We start from the raw sequence: 21,751 nt of genomic DNA, 5'->3' as shown, positions 1-21,751 counted from the left end.
ATCCAGCTCCCTGAAGTCAGTAGAGAGTTCCAAATGCTTAATATTGGGAGGTTAAGAATGTCTTTTTTAACTTACGCTTTCTAAGATGCTGTTCTTTCCTGCTCTTCACGTCTCCATGAACAACAGCTGCACACACATCACTTACCCTGACACTTGGAAAACAGACAAGCAGCCTTTTCTATTACTACCATAAATGCCACTCAGTGAACCAGCCACTAGGTCATGCTCATGGGCAATGCAATCTGTTCCTCCCTCCTGGGCTCCAGCCTCACTTTCATAATGACTGGGAGGGAGAGCCGTCCCTTGGGGAATTTGTTGTTCTACACTTAGGCTTTTGGCAGCTGGTAAACCCAAAACCATTATTTTCCAAGTAAGCTGGTTATGATACAGACACAAAATTTCCAAGTTGGAAAATTTTGTCAAGCCAGGATCAAATTTCAATTGATGGAATTAGCTTCTCTATAATTTATAAGGTAATACTTAATCATGAAAAATATCCTGATGCTTTTATTTGGTCACATAGAATATAATGCTTTTAAGAACACCTCTACCCCACATAGTCCTCTCTCATATGTTCTTAAAGAAAGCCCATCCTCCCTTCCTAGGCATTGTAAGGGGCATACAACAAAACTCTCAAAGTTGGTATGAGAGAGCCGATGGAGAAACTTGAAGATAAAGATTGGGAAGCACTGCAAGTGTAAGCCATGGTAGAAGATAAATTAGCTCTAAAACTATTTTGTTAATCATTAGGAATATAGGAATAATTGTACAAAGAATCTCAGCAGATTTCACATTTTAAAAGTAGGCTGCATCACACCATTTTGAAATTATGACCTAGTGCTATATTCTTCAAGTGCTCAGAAAGCCATACCTATAATCCAAGTTTTCCACCTCTCAAACTGTATGGAGATTATATTTAGACAGAAGGACGTGGGTAAGATTTGTGGTTTATCATGCTCACAATGCCAATGCATGGAAAAGCTTCTCTTTTTAAAGCATCCTTGTCCCTCACGAATTCAATCTAAAAAAGTTGAGAACGCATACCCCAAGCATTCCTTTCTGCCCTTAGAAATCCATTCTGAATTTGACATTCAATGCTATTAGCCCAATGTTTGGCACAGAGAAAGTAGGACCTTCATAAATATTTGTTGGCGAGATGAATAAATAAATGAATGACTCTCTTTTGGAATTTGTCCTGCTTTATCGTGTTCTGCCTCCAAGAAAGGGAATTCCACTGGTGCTGACATGGATTAGACTAGTTGGCCTTGGGTTTTCCTCTGCAATTTCATTTCAAGGAGTGTTCCCTAAGTCTAATATGTGGCAGAAAAGTCCATGTTGCTCAGCCTAATGATCCTGACTACAAAGAGGATGTGCTTTGGAGTCAGCCAGGCCTACCTTGGAGTCCCTGCTCTGCTCTCTCTCACTAGCTGTGTGAAATCAAGCACTGAGACCATTTCCTCATTTGTAACAAGTGTGCGAGGGCGCCTCTCTGCTAGGCTGGCTGGGAGCACTGAATGAGATAACATATTTAAAGAATTTAACACACAGTTCAGCTCACAGGAAACATATAGTACATTTATTATTATTTTAATTTTGCACCTGTGAGAAAGAATTCTGCTTTCCAAAGTTTATTTTCATAAGCCTCCCAGCCCCTGAGAGTGTCCTATTTTCCTTTCTCTCTGGAGGGGCAGTGACCATGAGTACTGCATATAATATTCCAGGGACTGTCCACTGTTGTTTTGAATGACATATACAGCATTAATATCTGCTATCTTTTTGCTCTTTTGGTCTAGGGCAATATATTGGGATCTTTTATTCAGGGGGCAGCAAGCAGCAGTTTCTAGAAGTCTTTCTTAGTTCTAAGTAATGTCTCAAAGACCTTCATATTATAAGTATTATTTGGATATTTCTTCTAAAATGCAATTCTTCCCATATGTCCAAGACATAGCTCACCTGACCACTTGATTGTATTATTCTTTAATTAACTGTTTCAGTTTTATATTTCAAATCTTCCTTCTATCCTTGTATCTGGAAAAATTGAATGGTATTTTCAATGCTGAGAATTTTATGAAAATATTAATCATGATCAGCATTGGCGATAGTTTCATGAAGAACTATTGTTAGCAGAGCTCCAACGAGCTCTACTCTTTGTATTTGGCTTTTAAACCTTTTTCCCATAATGGTTGTTGAGGTTGGTTTATGTTTTTGTTTTTATAGTAAATTTGTATATGATAATAATATTGACTATCTGTCATCATATTTCTCACAGAATTTTTTAGTTTGCTTGGTTTTAATTTTGTTAATATATTTTTGACACGTAGAAGTTCTATGTTTTCATCTCATTAAACTTTTTAGTGTTTTTTCCCTCTGTGATTTCTTTTGTTGCTGTTGAACTTAGAAGTTCTATTAGTACTGAGTTCGATTAAAAATTCACAGACATTTTCATCTAGGTGTCAATAATTGTCATTTCAAAAAATTCATCGCATTAAATTTATCACTCCATCTACCATTTTTTTGTGTATGTAATACCTAAGAATATGACTTAAAAATAGGTATCCAATGATCTTAACACCATTTATTGAAGTTATTTCTTTCTCCACTGATTTGATTTATAAAGCCAAGCTTATATAGTCAGTTTAAAAAATATATGTCCGCTTAATGTCTCAGAACTTTGGTGTCATTGGTCTCAGACACCACTTTGCCATCCACTATCCAGCGGGTGGTGGTCTTTTTGATGGTTTCATGGAGTTGCTGTTGTCCAGGGCATCACCAAGATTGAAGTCCTCGTCATCTTCCAGCAGGCGGCAGCAGGTGGTGGTCTCAGCCTCCAGCCTGACCTTGATGTTCAGCAGGGCCTCGTACTCCTGGACCTGGCGCTGTCCCTCTGGGTCTGTGCCAGCTCTGACTCCAGGTGCAGCAGGATCACGTTGAGCTGCTCCATCTGCAGGGCATAGCAGGCCTCCACCTCCCTCAGGCTGTTCTCCAAGCTGGCCTTCAGATTTCTCAAGGAGTCCAGGTCGATCTCCAAAGACTGGACTGTATGTCTCAGCTCTGTGAGCATCATCTCAGCAGCTCCAACCTTGGCAGACTTTGTGGTGACGACTGTGGTACTGTCCTCAATCTGCTGAGACCAGTACTTGTCCAGCTCCTTTCAGATCTTCCGAGCCATCTCTTCATATTAGGCCAGGATGCCTGCCATTATCTTGGCTAGGTTCTGAGATTTGGGGGCACCTACCTCCAGGGTCAACCCAGAGCTGGCAATCTGGGCTTGTAGGCCTTTTACTTCCTCTTTGTGGTTCTTCTTCATGAAGAGCAGCTCCTCCTTGAGAGCCTCAATCTCTGTCTCCAGCTGCAGCTGAGTGACATTGGTGTCATCAATGACCTTGTAGAGCCCATGGATGAGACATTAAGCCAGCAGAAGCAGGGTACTCTTTGGGGAGCAGGAGGCCAATAAAAAGTTCAGAGGTCTAAAATAAAATAAAATAAAATAAAATAAAAATATATGTCAGCATCTGTTAATAGGTCATTTCTTTGTTGATGAAAACAGCCAAACTCTGTAAAATATTTCAAGAGGGTTATTCTGAGCCAAATATGAGTGATCATGGCCTGAGGCATAGTCTCAAGAGGTTCTAAGAATATGTACCTAAGATGGTTAGTTTACAGTTTGATTTATATATTTTTAGGGGGACATAAGACATTAATCAATACACGTGAGGTATACATTGGTTTGGTTCAGAAAGGTGGGACAACTCAAAGTGCAGCCTTATAGGTCACAGGTGGATTCAAAGATTTTTCTGATTGGCAGTTGGTTCAAACAGTTCAGTTATTATCCAAAAGAAAGGGGTGCCTGAGTTAAGATAAGGGGTTGTGGAGACCAAGATTCTTATTATGTAGACGAGGTCTCATAGGTGGCCACCCTTAGAGAAAACGGATGGCAAATATTTCCTAATTAGACCCTTAAAAGGTGCTAGACTCTAGGTTAATCTCTTCAGGATTGGGAGGGTCTGGAAGGGGAAAGATCTAGTTGTGTCAGCAGAGATTCTTTGCAGATGCAAATTTTTCCTTATAAAAATTACAGATGCAAATTTTCCCCCACAAAATGGCTTTGCAGGGCTATATCAAAACATGCCAAATAAATATGTTTTGGGGTAAAATCCTTTGATTTCCTTCAGGGCCTGCTACCTCTCATGATACTATACTAGAGCCAAATTGGAATTTGGTATCTTATTGCTACAGTCTGTTTTGTCAGTCTTAAGATCTCTGTTTTAATGTTAATGCTGGTCAGTTGTGCCTGAACTCCAAAGGGAGGAAAGTATGATGAGGCATGACACCCCTTTCCCATCATGACCTGAATTAGTTTTCAGGTTTTTTTGAATCTCTTTGGTTGAAGTCGGGGGAGGGGGTGGGTTTGATCATTCAGTCATTCAGTCTGTTATGGGGCTTAGAATTTTATTTTTGGTTTACATCTTTATATAGTTCTAGTTGCTGATTTCAGAGCCGAACCAAGGCTTTATTGCATTGTTATTGTTAGCATATAAGATGTTTTAAGTATCTTAAATTAAATTAAATTATAAGTTCCTCCCATTCACCAGGAAATCCTGTCAGCTCCATCTTCAACATGAATTCAGAATCTGGTCACTAATATATCCAGAGTCCTACTGCTTTGCCACTTGCACTGTGACTAGCTTTGTTTCAGCCACCATCATCTCTTGCTAGGATTATAGCAATGGTCTCATTGCTCCTCTAGCTTTTATCTTGTACCCCAAAGCCTATTATCCAGACCACAATCACAGTGTGTACCTCAATTATCATATCAGATCAATGCAGTGGCTTCCCTTTGTCCCAGAGTGCAGTGCCCCTCAGGCTCCACAAGACCTGGGTCTCACCACCCTGGCCTCCCTCACTCAGCTCCAAGCACTGCTTTTACTCAGGGGCCTTTCACATTCTTTTTTTTTTTTTTCTGTTTGGAATAATCTTTCTCATTATCTGCGTGGTTTACTCCTTAGCTGCTCAGATATTACCAAAGAGTCTCTCCCCAACCCAGAGGAATAACCATCCACTCACCCCTTCCCCAGGCCCCATTCTCCTCACTCTGTTTTAGTGTTCTCAATTGTACATAGCACCACCTGTTTGATATTAGCAGAAGAATGAAACTTTAAGAGGACAGGTTTGGGTTGGGGTGGCGGAAGGTTAATGGTTATTCCCAGAGTCTAGTGACAACAAAAATGAATGACTGACATAAAAGTCTCAGCTTTTGAGGTGTGTTAAGCCAACTTTGGGGTGCGTTTGAGCAATCTGTAGACAAATCTGTGGCTGTTTCTCCAAAGAGGTTTTCAGGAGGTTTAGGATTTATGTATTTCCTTAAAGGGACTGTAAGGCAAATGGTTGTATTCCCTTGAGACATTAGATAGTGCCCAGTAAATCTGTATTTTACACAAGATAAGGTGAATGTTTGAAGAGAAAAAGAAAGTATTAACAACAGAAGAGCTACTTCTGTAGACCTCTCTGGGTAGGTGGAAGAAATGAGTCTTTTCTTCGTTCTGCACCTGCAAAGATAAGATTATAATAGATATTATCAGTGTGGAATTGAACAGACTTTAGTTTTAGGAGCTAGACTTAGATTGCAGATCATAGATCTAAAGTTACAAATGGCAAGTCCTTGTTTATGGGAGGCCAGCAAAGAATTTACTTATGAAAGATCTGTGGAAGCAGTTCTTCAGCAGGTGCCTGAGGTCTTTTACCTTTCCATGGGGATCTGGCTGAGGCATCATGCTAGGAACAGATATTCATTTGGAAGAGGGAGTTGCATGACTCAGCCTCCAGGGCATGACTCAGCCTCCTCCTTTTGCATAATGGGGGTCCAGATATTTATTTTTATCATCCTTTACACTAGAATAATGCTTGGCATAATAGAATGTGCTCAATAAATATTTACTGAGTGACAAGGTTTGGGAATTTATTTCAGATAATTCTTTGATAATAGAAAGGATTTCCCCCTTCCCAGGGTTGTTGCTGTCTTCAGGCTTTCTAATTCTTGGGACAACAAATATTTTCCTATAAAATCTATGTACTCACCAAATACTTACTGAACACCTCCATGTTCCAGGTAGTGTTCTAGATTCTGTCAAATCAGCACAAATTATTGTGATTTACATTTTCAGTACACAGTACTCTCTGTAATTTAAAATTTTTTAAAATTAAAAAATCTACTCCTAGTTATTCCTGTATCTCCTTTCCCATATTAAATTTGCTGTTTGCTTTACTTTTTTTCCTTAAGTTTTATAAGCTTTAAAATTTTTTTGAGTAATCAGAAATGGAAAACAATATAATTTATAGATCTATTAATTGACTCCAAATAGCATTGTAGTTTTTTCTATTATTTCTATTTTGTGGGCGATATTTTCAATTTACTCTTGGTCTTTATTTTTTTAATAAAAGCATTTATAACAGTGACCTTATCTCTATATTGAGCTTTGATGACAGTTGATATATTTTGCTCTTGTTTTAATAATATTTTAATTATCTTATAATTTTATTTCCAATGACTCAACATTTATTCACTACTATCCAGCAGTGTGGCTAGAGTTTAGTGAATGAAAGACTGAGAGGTATGCACATTAATTCACATGAATTAATTATATTATTCCAAAATTCCGTGAAATACAGTTTTTGAAAACTTAAGATGTCAAAGGCAGAGAGGGGTATGCTAAATTCAGGATAAGGTGGAGGCAGTAAGCTGGGCAGAATATTCAGGGCTTCTTAGGACAAGTGAAGTTGTCTGTGTTCTAAGAGCAATGGGAAGTTACTGGAGAATTTTAAGGACTGTGCCATGTTTTATGCCTGCTGGGGGAAGAGTAGATTAAAGAGGGCTAAGATAGAAGTAAGGAAGATCAATTAAAAAGTTACAGAAGCTGTTACGGTGGGAAGAATATAATTCCTCAAAAAACACCATTGTTATGGAGAAGGAAAATGGTCCCTTTTATTTGTTGGTACAAGGCCCTGGGTCACTGAAATACATTTCAGAACAGTGTTCTTCCTTCAGGGTAAATAGGGCTGCTCTAAACATGGGTAAACTTTGAAAACAAATTTTTTTTTCAGATTAGCCCAATTTAAGAAAATTTTTTCCTAACTGTAACAGTAGATTATTATTTTTGTTTGGCATTTCTCTGTAGGTAATGAATGGGTGCTTGGAACAAGTTATGTTAGGAGCTGCTTTCTTGACACACCATTTTAAACTAAAAAATCTCTTTGATTTTAATTCATACTTTAGTGTTTCCATATTGTCGTGTCCTAGAAAAGTTTTTGTCAGAATTTGAATGCCATTTTAGGTCTTCATATTTTTTTAGACTAAACATGTTTTCTGTATTTTTTAGGCCTCAAACTGCAATTTACATTATCTGAATTGTTTGCCTACTTAGATCACATTCTTTAGACAGTGTTCAACTCTTTACTAGGCTGTAGATAAATAGGCTTATATACAAAATCTTCTATTTATAAAATCTCTCTTTTGGATAACAGAGTGCTTTTTGCCATTTGTAGACCTCTTCTAGTTTTGGATGCCTAATTTTGGAAATTTTTAATTACAAATGTGAGTGCTATCCTAAAGGAATACCAAATTTGCAGTGATGTACAGTGTATATATATTAAACACAAATTTTAAGTTTTATTTTAGCTGCATTTAGAAGAAATTTGCTCTCCTATGTCTTTAGAAACTTGATGTCTGAGAAGTCTTCTATGGTTTTAGGCTTTCACCGGAATGTCTGTGAGTCCATTAGGGCTGCTACAACAAAATACCTTAGCCTAGGTGCATTAGTCTGTTCTCATGCTGCTAATAGAGAAATACCCAAGACCAGGTAACTTATAAAGGAAAGAGGTTTAGTTGACTCACAGTTCCACATGGCTGAGGAGGCCTCACAATCATGATAGAAGGTGAAGGAGGAGCAAAGTCATGTCTTACATGGTGGCAGGCAAGACAGAGTGTGCAGGGCAACTGCCCTTTATAAACCATCAGATCTCATGAGACTTATTCACTACCATGAGAACAGCATGGGAAAGACCCGCCCCCATGATTCCAATTACCTCCCACCAGGTCCCTCCCACGACACATGGGAATTATGGGAGCTACAATTCAAGATGAGATTTGGGTGGGGACACAGCCAAACCATATCACTAAGTAATTTATAAACAACAGAAATTTTATTTCTCACAGTTTCAGAGGCTGGGAAGTTCAAGATCAAGATGCCAGCAGACTCAGCATCTGGTGAGGGCTCTCTGCTTTATATATTGCACCTCCTTGTTAGATCCCCACACGACAGAAGGGGTGAACAAACTCCCCTCAGGCTTCTGTTATAAGGGCATTCATCCCATCTATAAGGCTTCTGCCTTCATGACCTAATCATCTCCTAAAAGGCCCACCTCTTAAGACTAGTGTAGTAGTGATTAAGTTTTAACTATGAATTTGGGAGAGGACACAAACATTTAGACCACAGCACTTACCAATTGTGCGGTTTATTTCTGTGCCCAGTCCTCTGAGTTTATGAAAAGGAGGGAAATTTTTTTTTTCTTTCAACCAGTATCACATTCAAACTAGGCAAATTTGGTACACTCAAGTTTTTAGCCCTTTACAAAAAACAATCAAAGTTTTCCTTTAGCAACAGGTTGATAAATAAAAGGAGAAAACTGCAGCCCAGAGCAGAAAGCCTAAAATGAAGGATGACACACAGTGAAGTTCCTTTCTTATACCAAGCACAGGCTCTAACTTCACCAGACTCATCTGTCTTCCTCTAACACTGCCATACTTCAGGTCTTCATCTTAGTAAAAGATATGGATATTGCTGATGCTCCAAAAAGTTTATTTAGAAACTATACATATAAGGTCAAGAAATTATTTTTCTCTTCTTGTAATTCAATGCAAAAGTTGCCTTCATTTATTCTTTTGGGTCCTTTCAAGTAGATAGTTTTACATCAGCTCCAACTTCCCATTACTCATTCAATCTTTCCTTCAACAAACACTTATCGCTAAGTTCTGGGTATGTCCTTGGTCTGGAAGTTTTAAGATGACTGAGATACTATTATGGAACTTCAGGGCTTTATGTTTTTAAATTCAGGACAAACATATAACAAATCAGGGCAGTAGTTTATACAATAAAATATTATAAGAAATATAAAATATAATTAAATGATAAAACATAGGTATTGAATACCATGGGACACAAAGGTAAGATGGTCAATAACACTAGGGTGAAGGCAGAAGATGGTTTTGAAATGTTAGAAGGAAGCCAGAACCCACGAGTAGTTTTCACTTTGCAGAACTCTTTTGGAAGGCTGTGAATGTTATATTTTAGTGATCCCCTGCTTAGAAAAAATTGTCTGAACACTTTAAATACTGATTACTTTACATACTGATTACTGAAGAAGACAGTATACTAGGTGCAAGACAGTACTCTAGGTACAAATGTTGGCCAATTCACGCCACCTCCCTTAGCACACTCTAAATAGCCAAGATTCTTAAAAGGCTGGGCTATCAAGTTGTTCCTATTTTTCCATAAATATTACAAAACATAAAACACAGTGGCTGTTTTGGAAAAGAAATAGTAAAGAGTGTGGTCATTTGGTGCAGCTATGAAGATATGTATACTCTGAGCTACATCATTACCTTCCACGTAAAGAGAAATTCCAACATTATGAGAGAGCCTGGGAAACAGAAAAACGTTCTTGTGGATTCTTTTTATCATATAAAAAAACTCCACAAAAGCCCTTATAACTTTGTTGAAACTTTCTCCTGAAAACATACCTTTGAACACCTATTGCATTTTTGTCACACTGGAAGAAATCATGAATTCATTTCCTCTACCCTGTGGGTTGTGAAAGTAGAAGCAGAAATTACTTTGTGGCCCACCACCATGAAGAGAAAATGGTTCTTCTTGCGCAGTCAAATGCAGGCCTTAATCATTCCAACACTCTCGCCACTGGTTTAAGTATAGCTCAGAATTTGTGCTAGGTGGAGTTGTTGCTAAATGAGATGCACTATTTTCCACACAGAGCTTGTGGGACACCCAAGTAGGCCACCAGGGTGTTGGGGAGAACCAGAAAAACAAAGGTATGAGGCTTCTCCTCCCACTCCACTCTCCAATTGCAGGGTTATCAAACCAGGGCCCTGAACAGGCTAGTGGCTGAAGGATTTGGGGTTTGGATGAGAGAAGAACAGGAGGGTGGGAAGCAACATTACAGAAAACTGATCCTATCAAACACCCAAAGTTCAAGGCATTTCAACATGTCTTCTGTTAAAAACAAAAACCAAAAAAACTGTTTTACTTTCCATGAAAAATTCTTGAAACAAAATCTAGGAATTTCTCACAGTGCACACAGGAAAATGAGTGTTTGCACTTTGGAACCAGCTGAATGACAGACAATCAATGTGGAATATTGTTTCTGCGAACATGAATATAGGATATGCCTAGATACTTAGGAAATCTTTGTAGTCACATCCTTCTTTTAAAAAGCTGTACACACACAGTAAGCTATCCTGCATGTTCAAGGGGAGTTTTCAGCAGCTCAACCTGAAAACTGAGAAGGAGGTATCAAGAGGCAGGTTAAACTTTTTCCTAATTTGTAAGCCTGGCAGATGCTCTCGCTGCTCAGAAAAATCACTTTGGCTTAACAAACGTGTAGCTACAGAATTTCTCTTGAAGGAGTTCCTTGAGTATTCCAGTGGTTGTTGAGTTAGAGCCCCATGCTTAGGTACATGGTGGCTGCATCCTCTTGTGCCACCACTCTGTCTCTCCCTCAGCATCCCCAAGGGAGATGAGGTTGCCCACATCAAACACACACCTAAAAGAACTCCCAGTTTTTGCATGGGAGTTGATGGTAAGCACACCGATGGGAAGTTAAAAAGTGCAGAGAGGATGTTTCTGAAACCTTCTAAGGGACTAATGGGCTAAAATCGCCTTCATTCATTGTCAAGCCACTCTCTAAGTGTGAGTGAGCACAGGTAGCTTGCCAGAGGTTTAAGATAATCAAGACACCATTTGTGGGAACAAGAAGTTATGAAAAGAGTTTCGGCTTTTAACTTTATAGTCTGATTCCTCTGATTCTTAAGTTAAGGGTCATTCTACTTTTTTTTAATTCCTTTTGTGCTTCTCTGCCCAACCACTTTTCACCCATTCAACTTCCTGTTCCTCTCTTGCATCCAGTTCTTTGTATGACTTGGCACCTGATACCTTTACATGTCCGGAATACTTTCTGAGCAAATATTTTATTGAACTTCCTAAAAATACACAGGTAGAATAAAAATATGGCCATGAAAATAAAGGCAGTGGAGCACTTATGTTTACTAGAAAATGTCCACAAATAGGCTGATATAGGATTCTCTAATTCTATCACAAAGAATTCTGTGATTCTTTCCAGTGTTAAAAATGCCATTAAACAAGACATACACACATGGCAATTTCCATTTGACTTCCTGGACACCAATTTCCATAGTAATATATTTTTGAAGTGCAGAACAGTCTGTTCTGCCATGTGTGATGGCTATGCTCCTCATATATTCCCTGTTATCAAAAAAAAAAAAAAAATCACGTGATGGAATGATTTGCTCCAATGGGAAATATATGAAGCTAAAGAGATAAAGCTAATTTTTCTAGCAGTAATGTAAATATGTGCTTGGGCACATACTTTTTTGAAAAGAAAAAAAAAACCCTGTAAGTGCTTAGATGTAAAAACTAAGTCCAGTATTTGAGTACTCCTAACTTTTCCTATTACTACGGATACTATTATTAACCCAACATCTTTACACATTTTATTATCATTATCACTTTTGTCAATCATCAGTGGGATAAGCCAAACAAAAACCCACTAATGAAAATATCTGTGTCACTAGGTGCTGTGGTCTGAATGTTCGTGCCCTCTACGATTCACATGTTGAAACCTCACCCCTAAGGCCATGGTAGTAAGAGATGGAAGTCTTTAGGAGGTGTATGGGTCATGAGCGCAGAACTCTCATGAATGGGATTCTCACCCTTATAAAAGAAACTTGAGGGAGCCCTTTTGTCCTTCTGCGATGTGGGGACACAAGTAGTGAGCATCATCATTGAAGCAGAGAGTGAGCCCTCACTAGACACCATATCTGCTGGCACCTTGATCTTGAACCTCCCCACCTCCAGACCATAAGCAACACATATCTGTTGTTTCTGTATGACCCAGTCTATGGCATTTTGTTATAGCAGCCAAAACGGACTAAGACCTCAGGGTAATAGTTTCCTTCTTATCCAAGTGCTAATTCCTATTCACAATTAGGCTACTACTTAAAGCAATCTGGTAAAAGCAAATGATGCTTCTTCTTCAATCAATTTCATTACATCAAATTGGCTTTATGGAAAGTTGTACTGCATTTGTAGATGCAAAATGAAAGGTGTGAGTGAAAACTGAATATAAGTTGATTTTGGATCAGAACAAGCAGTCTTTTTGAGGTTGAAATACCATCTAACTGTTGACATTCACTGAACATCTTCTATTTCTTTGCATGCTATAAACTACTGAGACAGGAGCCAAAAAGGGTATTTTCTAAGGAATGCTCCATCTTCCTCCTGAGACATTTATTTTTGTTTTATTTTTGTCTAATCTTTCTAATGGGATTGAAACACTAACTTTGTAATTGCCTATTTGTGATTATAACTACACATTAAAAATAATGGGATTTAATGACTATTTCTCAAATTCTGACGTTTAGAATATAACTTTTAAGTATCCTTTCAAAAAACCATTCAGTACTGTGGAGAAGCTGCAGACACTTAATGAGGGTGAACCAGGTATTACAAAATAGCTTTTCCAAAGAAGGGAACACTGAGTTAAGGGAAAGCAAGCAAAATTCCTTTTTTTCTCTCCTAACTAAAAAGACCAGTTAACTTGCCAAGTGAAAACTCTAAGTCCCAAGAAATACTCTAAACACAGAAAAATAAGCACATCAATGAATGCCTCCCCTTTTCCTTGTTGGTCTGAAGCCGACTGACAGCACCAGGTGGCAGCCCTCGGGAACTGCCTGTTGCAGATGCCCTACCTGACAGCCAAAAGCTGGCAGGAATTAAGCAGAAACATGTGCTTCCTGTGGAGGGCAACGGTCAGCAGGTGGGATCAGCAGACTCTGTTACTGAGCCCGTCCTCCTGTGTGGTCAACTGGACTGCCTTCCTCGTGGGCACTGAGGGCCCGGAACAAGACATTTTCTCGGTGCTGTGCTGGAAGCTGTTCAAATGCAATTATGCTGTATGTCGTTGCGGAATAGATGACTTAGAGGTTCCACACAAATTGAATTTTGAGGCCAGCCTGAAATTACATTAGATTTGGGGGCTTTGACAAAAGCCTGTCTGAATCCCCCTGAAGTCCCTTAGGGTCATCTTTCTTTAATCATTCACTAATGTTTTTCTGGTTAGGTCACTGATTAATGGATGACTTAAATCTCCATTCTCTGCCCACCCCCCAGTTTTTTAGTACTGTACATAATGTTTTATTAATTTGTCCTTTTTGGCTGCTGCCAAGACAGCAAATATGAAACTGATTTTTGAACCTCAAGAAACTGACATTTCAAATTCTGCTTTGTATCGTAAGCCTCAAATGCAAGAAGCTGTGATTAGAATGTGATAATAGCCGAGGTGCCATAATTCTTTGCTGTTGTATCTAAGTACACTCTTCCAATCGGAGAGAGGTCACGGGAATTAAATAGATTTGATTCATGAGAAAAATAAGAACTAGCCTCTCAGGGGAGGAGGAACAAATGTCCATGCTCAGATCAACAGAATTCTGCATCTCAGTTAGTTACTTCATTTTTCTTGATAGCCTATTAAAGCAATAAAGGTGAATCTCAGAAAATTGTTTAAGGTATAACAAAGCCAGAAACTTTTCTCCACCTTTACTCTGTCTCTGCAATTTTAGCAGGCCACGTAAGTATATAACCAACATATTTGTCAGGTTGTAATATTTCTCTGATAAATAATAGAGTCAGCTTAGGCTAGATATAAAAGTTTTTTTTTACATTTCAATTACAGAATCTATTAGGAAAACTTAATAAACAAAGCACAAGGCTGGGTGTGGTGGTCACACCCATAATACCAGCACTTTGGGAGGCTTAAGAGAGAGGATCACTTGAGCCCAGGAATTTGAGACCAGGTTGGGCAACATAGGAAGATACTATCTCTGTAAAAAAAATAGAAGTATTAGCCAGATGCGGTGCCATGTGCCTGTAGTCCTAGTTACTTGGCGGCTGAGATGAGAGAATTGCTTGATCAAAGGAGTTCGAGACTTCAGTGAGCCATGATTATTCCACGATACTCCAGTCTGTGTGACAGAATGAGACTCTGTCTCAAAAACAAAACAAAACCAAAACAAAAAAATGAAAGTACAGTTTATGACATCTTCTACTTCTCTGATTAGCAGAGTTTTGCTAATAATATTTGAAGGCAGGGAAAAATGATGAAATGTTTGAGTGAAATTTGGGGGAAGAATTAAGAAGATAGTTGACATAAACTACTGGATAGTGACAAAACTGATCAGCAAACTTGGCATCAAAGTATATTTTTATAAAATACAAAGTAAAAGATATATCAATAATTTTACTTTTAATTAACATTTACTAGAAGCCTACTATGTGCCAGCCTCTGTGTTGAACACTGAAGATATAATGAGACACTGTCCCTAGTCTTAATCAGGTTATGACTGAGTAGGGGAGACTGACATAGAAACAAAGGATTTCAATGCTAAACTAAAAGGATTTCAAAACTAAACTAACTAAAATTAGTTTAGTTTTGCCTTCTTTCAAACTTTATATAAATGAAATCATAAAGCACAGTTGACCCTTGAACAATAACGGGTTTGAACTGCACAGGTCCACTTATATGTGAATTTTTTTTTTTCCATAAAAGTTACCCAGAGTGTGCCTGCCTCTCTTGCCTCACCTTTTACCTCCTCTATCTCTTCTGCCTCTACCACCCCTGAGGCAGCAAGAACAACCCCTCCTCCTCCTCCTTCTCAGCCTACTCAATGTGAAGACGATGAGGATGAAGATCTTTGTGACGATCTGCTTCCACTTAATGAACAGTAAATATATTTTCCCCTCCTTATGATTTTCTTAATATCATTTTATTTTCTGTAGCTTACTTTATTGTAAGGCTACAGTATATAGTATATAACATACAAAATATGTATTATTTGGGTGTTTATGTTATCAGTAAGGCTTCTGGTCAACATTAGGCTATATAGTTAAGTTTTGGGGTAGTCAAAGGTTATATGTGGATTTTCTAACTACACAGCAGGTTGACACCTTCTTGTTGTTCAACGGCCAACAATATGCACTCTTTTATATCTGGCTAATTTTCTCAATATTATGTTTGTGAGATTCATCCATGTTGCTTAACAATGGTTTCCTCATTCTCTATGACATATGACATTCTGTTACATGAAGATATCACAATTTACTTACCCATTCTTCAGTGATAGAATTTGGGTTGTTTTCTGTTTGGGCCATTATAAATGTTGTCTCTATAAACATTCATATACTTGTCTTTTGATGAACATATGCCTTCATCTATATTGCTTATACACCTAACAGTGAAATTGATAGATTATAAAGAATATATATAGATTATGAAGAATGCATATGCTCAACTCTCTCAGATGCAGCCAGCCAGTTTTCTGAAGTGATTTTTAGCAGTTTATGTGACCCCTGACTGTGTATGTGACTTCCATTTGCCTTACACTTTCTCCAACGCTTGACATTGTCTGTCTTTTTTACTTTAGCAATTCTTTTAAATATGTATTAATCTCTCCTTGAAGTTTTATTTATTTCATTATTTATGAAACCTGGGAGTTTCTTAATTATAAAGCCAAAGGGGTCTTTCGTGTTTCCATGGACAACTCTTGTGAACAGAGAGCTGGGACATTTTGGAAATGAAGAGATCCTGTGATTTAGTCTGTTATTCCATGGGACTTCGAGTACTATAATGTTGCTACAATGTACTCTCAGAACTTTGAAGTATCCTCCAAATTCATGCCTTTTTCATAGTCTCTTCCATTCCATCCTGCTTTTACTTCTCTACTGGATTAACCAAACTCTGGACATAAGAATAAAAATGTGGTAATAGCTAATAGTTATTGTGGGCCAAGGACTATTTGCTAGGGACTGTTGCAAAGCACTTTACAGGTACACAGCTTTAAACCATGTGACAATTTTACGAGTTAAATGGTGTTTTTTTTCCGCCCCATTTTACACGTGGGAAGAATGAGGCACAGAGAGGGTAAGCAACTCATCCAGGTTACCCAGGAAGTCAAGGAGCCTGGATTTGAACCTAGGTGAACAGACTCCAAACTCAACCTCTCAATCATTATAGTTCTCTATTCCAGTAGAGCTGGAAGCTTGCCCCCTTTCCCTTTAGTGTGTATTTATATTTTTCAGTAGAAATAAATTAGAAGAATCATAGTTTCTTGATAGATATCCTCATCTAACAAGATAAAAGCTCCAACAGTTATAGTATAGTTTTTACTGAATATGTATTGTTAGACACTGTGGTGCATGTAAGGTGAAGAGTTTAATAAGATTAAATAATAAGCTTAATAAGTTGCCAGGGTCAAATGGTGTGTTAATGGCAGAGGCAGGATCTGAGCCTAGATTCAGCCTCTGGGATTTCCTGATGAAGTTTGGAATCTAACGCACAGAGAAGAATTTAAATAAATGGTAAAAAAAAAAAAAAAAAAACTGCAAAGGGTAAAATTCTATATAATCCAAGCCAAAATTCTTCCAGGTTTTCTTGTTTTTTTCATATGTTATATGATTTAATCCTTACAACAAACTTACAAAAGCGGTATTGCAATTCATATAGATAAGGCGAATGAAGCCCAAAATGTCACGTAACTTTCTAAGGGACATGACTCTGAACTCTGATTTTGTTACACTTCATTTTGTCATCTCTTATCTCAAGGCATTTGGGGAAAGTCAGATTTAATGATCATGTGCTTATATATATACATATCTAATACAATCATTTTTCTTTTTTGGTTTTTCTAATGCGATCTTAAAACAGGTCACAAAATGATGTCACAAACCAAGTGAAATACAGTAAGATCTGAAACCGCTAAAGAGATTGTGTATTTTAAATTTTTCCCTTGCTTCAGGAACTATTTTATATAAGAGATATTGCTTATTACTGTGAGCAGCAGGTTGGCTTTTAGACATTTTGTTAAAACCTAACAGCTGAGAAATATCAGCATTCGAAATTTACAGCTAAGCTTCATCTATTTTGGATAGAAAGACCTTTTTCTTTCATATTCTTAAATATCAATAAGAAAAAGAGAGAAAGCAATTCAGATTCACAGTCTGATGACATCTTCTCTGGCCCAAGGAAAAAAGTACTAAGTTTACTGACATCAACAAACAGGTTCTGGGTATATACCACCAAGTCAACATGGCCTGTTCTTCCTAAACTTGGACCTGTGCCTTTGAATACTCATATTATTTTACACACGCATGTACACACACTCTTTACACATGCGTGTATAAACACACATCAGAGTTATGGCACACTTCTCCTCCCCAATGTAAACAAATTATCTGTTTAATTGGATGATTGGAAACTTTTCTGTTGACATTTTGAAAAAAATTTTACCTCAGCCTCCCAAAGTGCTGGGATTACAGGTGTGAACCACCTTGCCCAGTCTTCCAGGTTTTAAACTCTGTGAGTCAAACCATCTATGTTGCTTTTAATTTGCCTTTTCTATAGCATATTTTAACTGGGTTTCTCTCCAAATTTCTGTGTGTATGTCTACTTTTGGGGGGATGGTAGAGATTGTGTTTGTAATAGTATTGATATCCAAATCTCTTCATAAAGATCAAATTCAGTATTTGAATTACTGATGAACTTAAATATATACATATATATGAAAGATTGACTTAATACTAGATAATAGCTAAAAACCAAAAGGAAATAATGCAATCCTATTGTGTTTTTGGGCCATACAAATCTACTCTTCTAGATTAATTACCCCAGAAATAAAAAGAAGAATCGGTTTTTAGTGACTTTTATGCCATCCGGTGGACAGCACTGTGATTTTCCTAAGACCAACTAAAGAAAACAAACCTAATTTCCATGTGCCACCATGCTGATAAATGTTGACTCTAAAAAGGACATTAAGTATTTCAGTGCCACCCAGCATGTAAAACTATGTCATACGTTACTTGTAAACTGACATCTGTAATGTTGATGAGGAAGGCAGGGTCAAAATTAAAATGTGATCTTGCTGACTTTACCACAATGATATTCTCTGTTTTCTTGCAAAGACTACTCTGAAATTTGAAAAACAAATCTTCCCATACTTTCCCTGCATTTTCCAAGTTGCTCAGATTTTTGTTTGAATTTGATGGACATCCTTCTTCATCTCAACCACATACACTTTGCTCTCATGGAGTCTCAGAATCATTCACTTCTTTTTTAGATTTGAGACTCCTCTAAGGCATTAGTGGATTATGAAATCACGTAGGAGAGTGTAACCAGCATTTTAATAATTAAAATGACACAGAATAGAATAGAAAATAAGATACAGTGCATCCCACTGGTTCGTGAAGCTTGTTTCAGTTGGACATGTGTGCAAAAGCTCTGTGCTGAGTCCTGATGTGATCTGTATTTTTTATTGTGGCTCCATCTGTGCCAGTTATCTCCCTACTGTCTCTAACTCCAAATCCACCCCTCTCTACACTGCTCTGTGATGTTGGCATTGGGACCCTCCTTTGCCAGCTGGTTCCTTCTGCAAGTGGAGGAGAAGGTCAGAGGAGAGAGAAGAGGCTTCCTTTCCGTGTTTCTGTTTCCCTCAGCATGGCTCCAGCAGCTGCACTGGCTGTAGCCTCCAGCTTCTTTCAACTTCTTTCAGCTTCTGTCAGACTCTAGCAGCAGAGATACCAACAGAAGTCAGATGCCACCCCCTCTTCAAAGCTATAATATCAGCTCTTTGGAGCCCCTCCTTCAATCTTCTGGTTACAGTAACCCCACCTTCTACTTTCTGTCCGTCTTTCTCAAGGCATGGGCTAATTCCTGCCGTTATTATCTCTAGATATTCTTATAGTGTTCCCTTTCTGTTCTTTCAGCCTTTCCACACTTAAGTAACCAATTCCTCTGTTTGAAGAGCTGACACGTGGTCAAAAAAATTTTTTTTAAGCCATTGCTTCTGGGCATTGACTCTTCAGTCTTACCTCACTCATACAATGTCCATCACAGCAGCTTGGACACACTGATACCTCCTGAATCCTACCAATCATTGATGATAGAATGATGTTTGGCTCATTAGCATATTTTCACCCCAAAGGAAACAAAGGGCATAAAAGGAAATATGTACAACATAGTATATTTAATTTTAGAGTTTAAGGCATTTCAGCATTTATCATGGTATTATAGGCGTGGGATAGAAGAGCAAAACTAGGAAGTGGCTAAATAGGAAGTAGAGCCAGCTTTCCCAACACTTAGATTATCCTTGCTGCAAGATGCATTGCTGTGTTGGAGAGTTTTTGTGTCTATAAACTTATACCTGCCATGCCACCTACACACACACACGCACACACAGACACACACACACACACTCGTGTGCTAGGTGATGAATCATTGACATTTACCCTGAGCAGTGGTTAATGTTTGGTTATACAAATGAAGGACACCAAGAGAGGACTAACTTTGTCCACTTAGGAAGAGGAATGGAGATATCTAGGGACAAACTTGTAAACTGGTAGCTCATGGGTTTCATCTGGCTGGCAAATACATTTTCCTTGACCCTGTGGTATTTTTTAAAGATGTTAAAGATCCTATTTCCAGTGTCTCTTTGACAATCGGGAGCCAGTGAATACAGGATCCTCATCCCTACAGGCACCAAGTGTTTTATGAGGCATTCGTTGTCTAGTTTGCCATAGTCCCTGCTAGTCTTCGGTACCTGGAATTTCTGCTCTTTTCTTTATGTTGCCCACCTGCCTCCTGCGGGCATTTGCATTTTGACTCTTAACCTAGAGGAAGTGTCCCAGGGTGGTAGGGACTGAAGCCATGTGGCTGCAGAAGAGAAGGAGGAGGTGGAAAAGAAAAAAAAAATAGATGCAGACTGAGGGGCTGAGTGAGCTAGGAGGGACGAGACAGCTGCCAAGGGAGAGAGCGTTTTGGGAATGTATGGAGAAGGGTAAATGAGGATGTCTATAAAGCTGTGCTATGTGTTAGACTCCCATTCTCCATCTGTCCACAAGAATGCCAATAAAACTATTTTACTAGGGTGAGTATGTGTTGCTTTCTTTTGTGGGGAGACCATTGGCAATGGGCTAACACTGACATAGAGACAGGTGGGACTAGAGAAGAAATAGCTTGGGAAAGCCCAGGCACAGGCCAGTACATGACATTCTCTGAGTAATTTTTTTTTTAAATAAAGTTTTTGAAGTTCCTGACTATAATTATTTAAACATTTGCTACAAAATATTAATTATAATTAATTATACCTATTAACATTAATCAAAAATATATTGCAAAAATAACATTTCTCAACTATTGCTTGATGAAATCACTCTCTTCACTACCTCTCCCATGGTCTCAAACACTTTTCAGAACCTTTTACCACTTGGTCCCAAACTTTTAAATGTATATTATTTTATAAATAATGTATATCTATCTGTCTACATATAACTATAAAACTATATGTAGAGTTATAAAACTATATGCATAAAACAATATACAGCCTTATAGAAGTATTTAAAACTATCAATCTATAAATGACCTGACTTTATTGATAAGCTAGAAATGTGCACCTTTGGTTTTAGGGAGCTTTGTAATTTATTTCTCAGATTATATGTAATTATTGGAATGTTCTTGAAAAATAAGCTTGGCCGGGCTCAGTGGCTCACGCCTGTAATCCCAGCACTTTGGGAGGCTGAGGCGGGTGGATCATGAGGAGATCGAGACCATCCTGGCTAACACAGTGAAAACCCATCTCTACTAAAAATACAAAAAATTAGGTGGGTGTGGTGGCAGGTGCCTGTAGTCCCAGCTACTCGGGAGGCTGAGGCAGGAGAACAGCGTGAACCCGGGAGGCGGAGCTTGCAGTGAGCCGAGATGGTGCCACTGCACTCCAGCCTGGGCGAGAGTGCTAGACTCAATCTCAAAAAAATAAAATAAAATAAAAATAAAAATAAATAAGTTTGTAAAGTCATATGAAATCATCTATAATCCATATTAAATATGCATGTGTGTGTGTGTCTGTGTATATGTGTATATACATAGCCCATGGCAACCAATTAAAATTGGGGTATCCTTTCTTCCAATTATTCCCTGTGTGAGAGTATGAGTAGCAAACATTTGTTTGTTGCTTTGCCACCCACCCTTCCATTCCCCTTTCTGAAAGGTCACCTGAATCTCCTAGCCATGTGATTTGGCTGGAACTTACCTCACTTCTGGTTGGGGAGGGTGGTGAGAGGTGTTACACCCTCTTAGCTACAGGGATGGGTTCAGGGTTGGGAACAAGAAACAAGACAAACAAACCAAGACCCTGTTCAAACCCTCTTTCCCACCTAACTTGAATGAGAGTACGTGCAACCTCTCTGTGCTCTAGGGCAGGACCTACCTGCAAATGAGAGCAATGGCACAAAACTAGAGCGAAAAAATGTATTGTGAGAAATGGGGTCCTGGCACCATATTTGGACTTGGATCAACCTTTGAAGCCAATTTCATCCTGAATTGTTCAGTTATATTATCAATA

General features: G+C 38.3%; 1 pseudogene; it reads right to left on the bottom strand.

Annotated features, from left to right (window-relative positions):
• Window positions 1–2,708: 2,708 nt before the first annotated feature.
• Window positions 2,709–9,682, bottom strand: LOC129480157 (keratin, type I cytoskeletal 18-like; annotated as a pseudogene).
• Window positions 9,683–21,751: the final 12,069 nt, after the last annotated feature.

This window comes from Symphalangus syndactylus, chromosome 4, assembly GCF_028878055.3.
Source record: "Symphalangus syndactylus isolate Jambi chromosome 4, NHGRI_mSymSyn1-v2.1_pri, whole genome shotgun sequence".
In the NCBI taxonomy this organism is placed as follows: domain Eukaryota; kingdom Metazoa; phylum Chordata; class Mammalia; order Primates; family Hylobatidae; genus Symphalangus; species Symphalangus syndactylus.
Note: the sequence above shows the minus strand (reverse complement) of the source record. Positions and strands in the feature narration are given on the sequence as shown.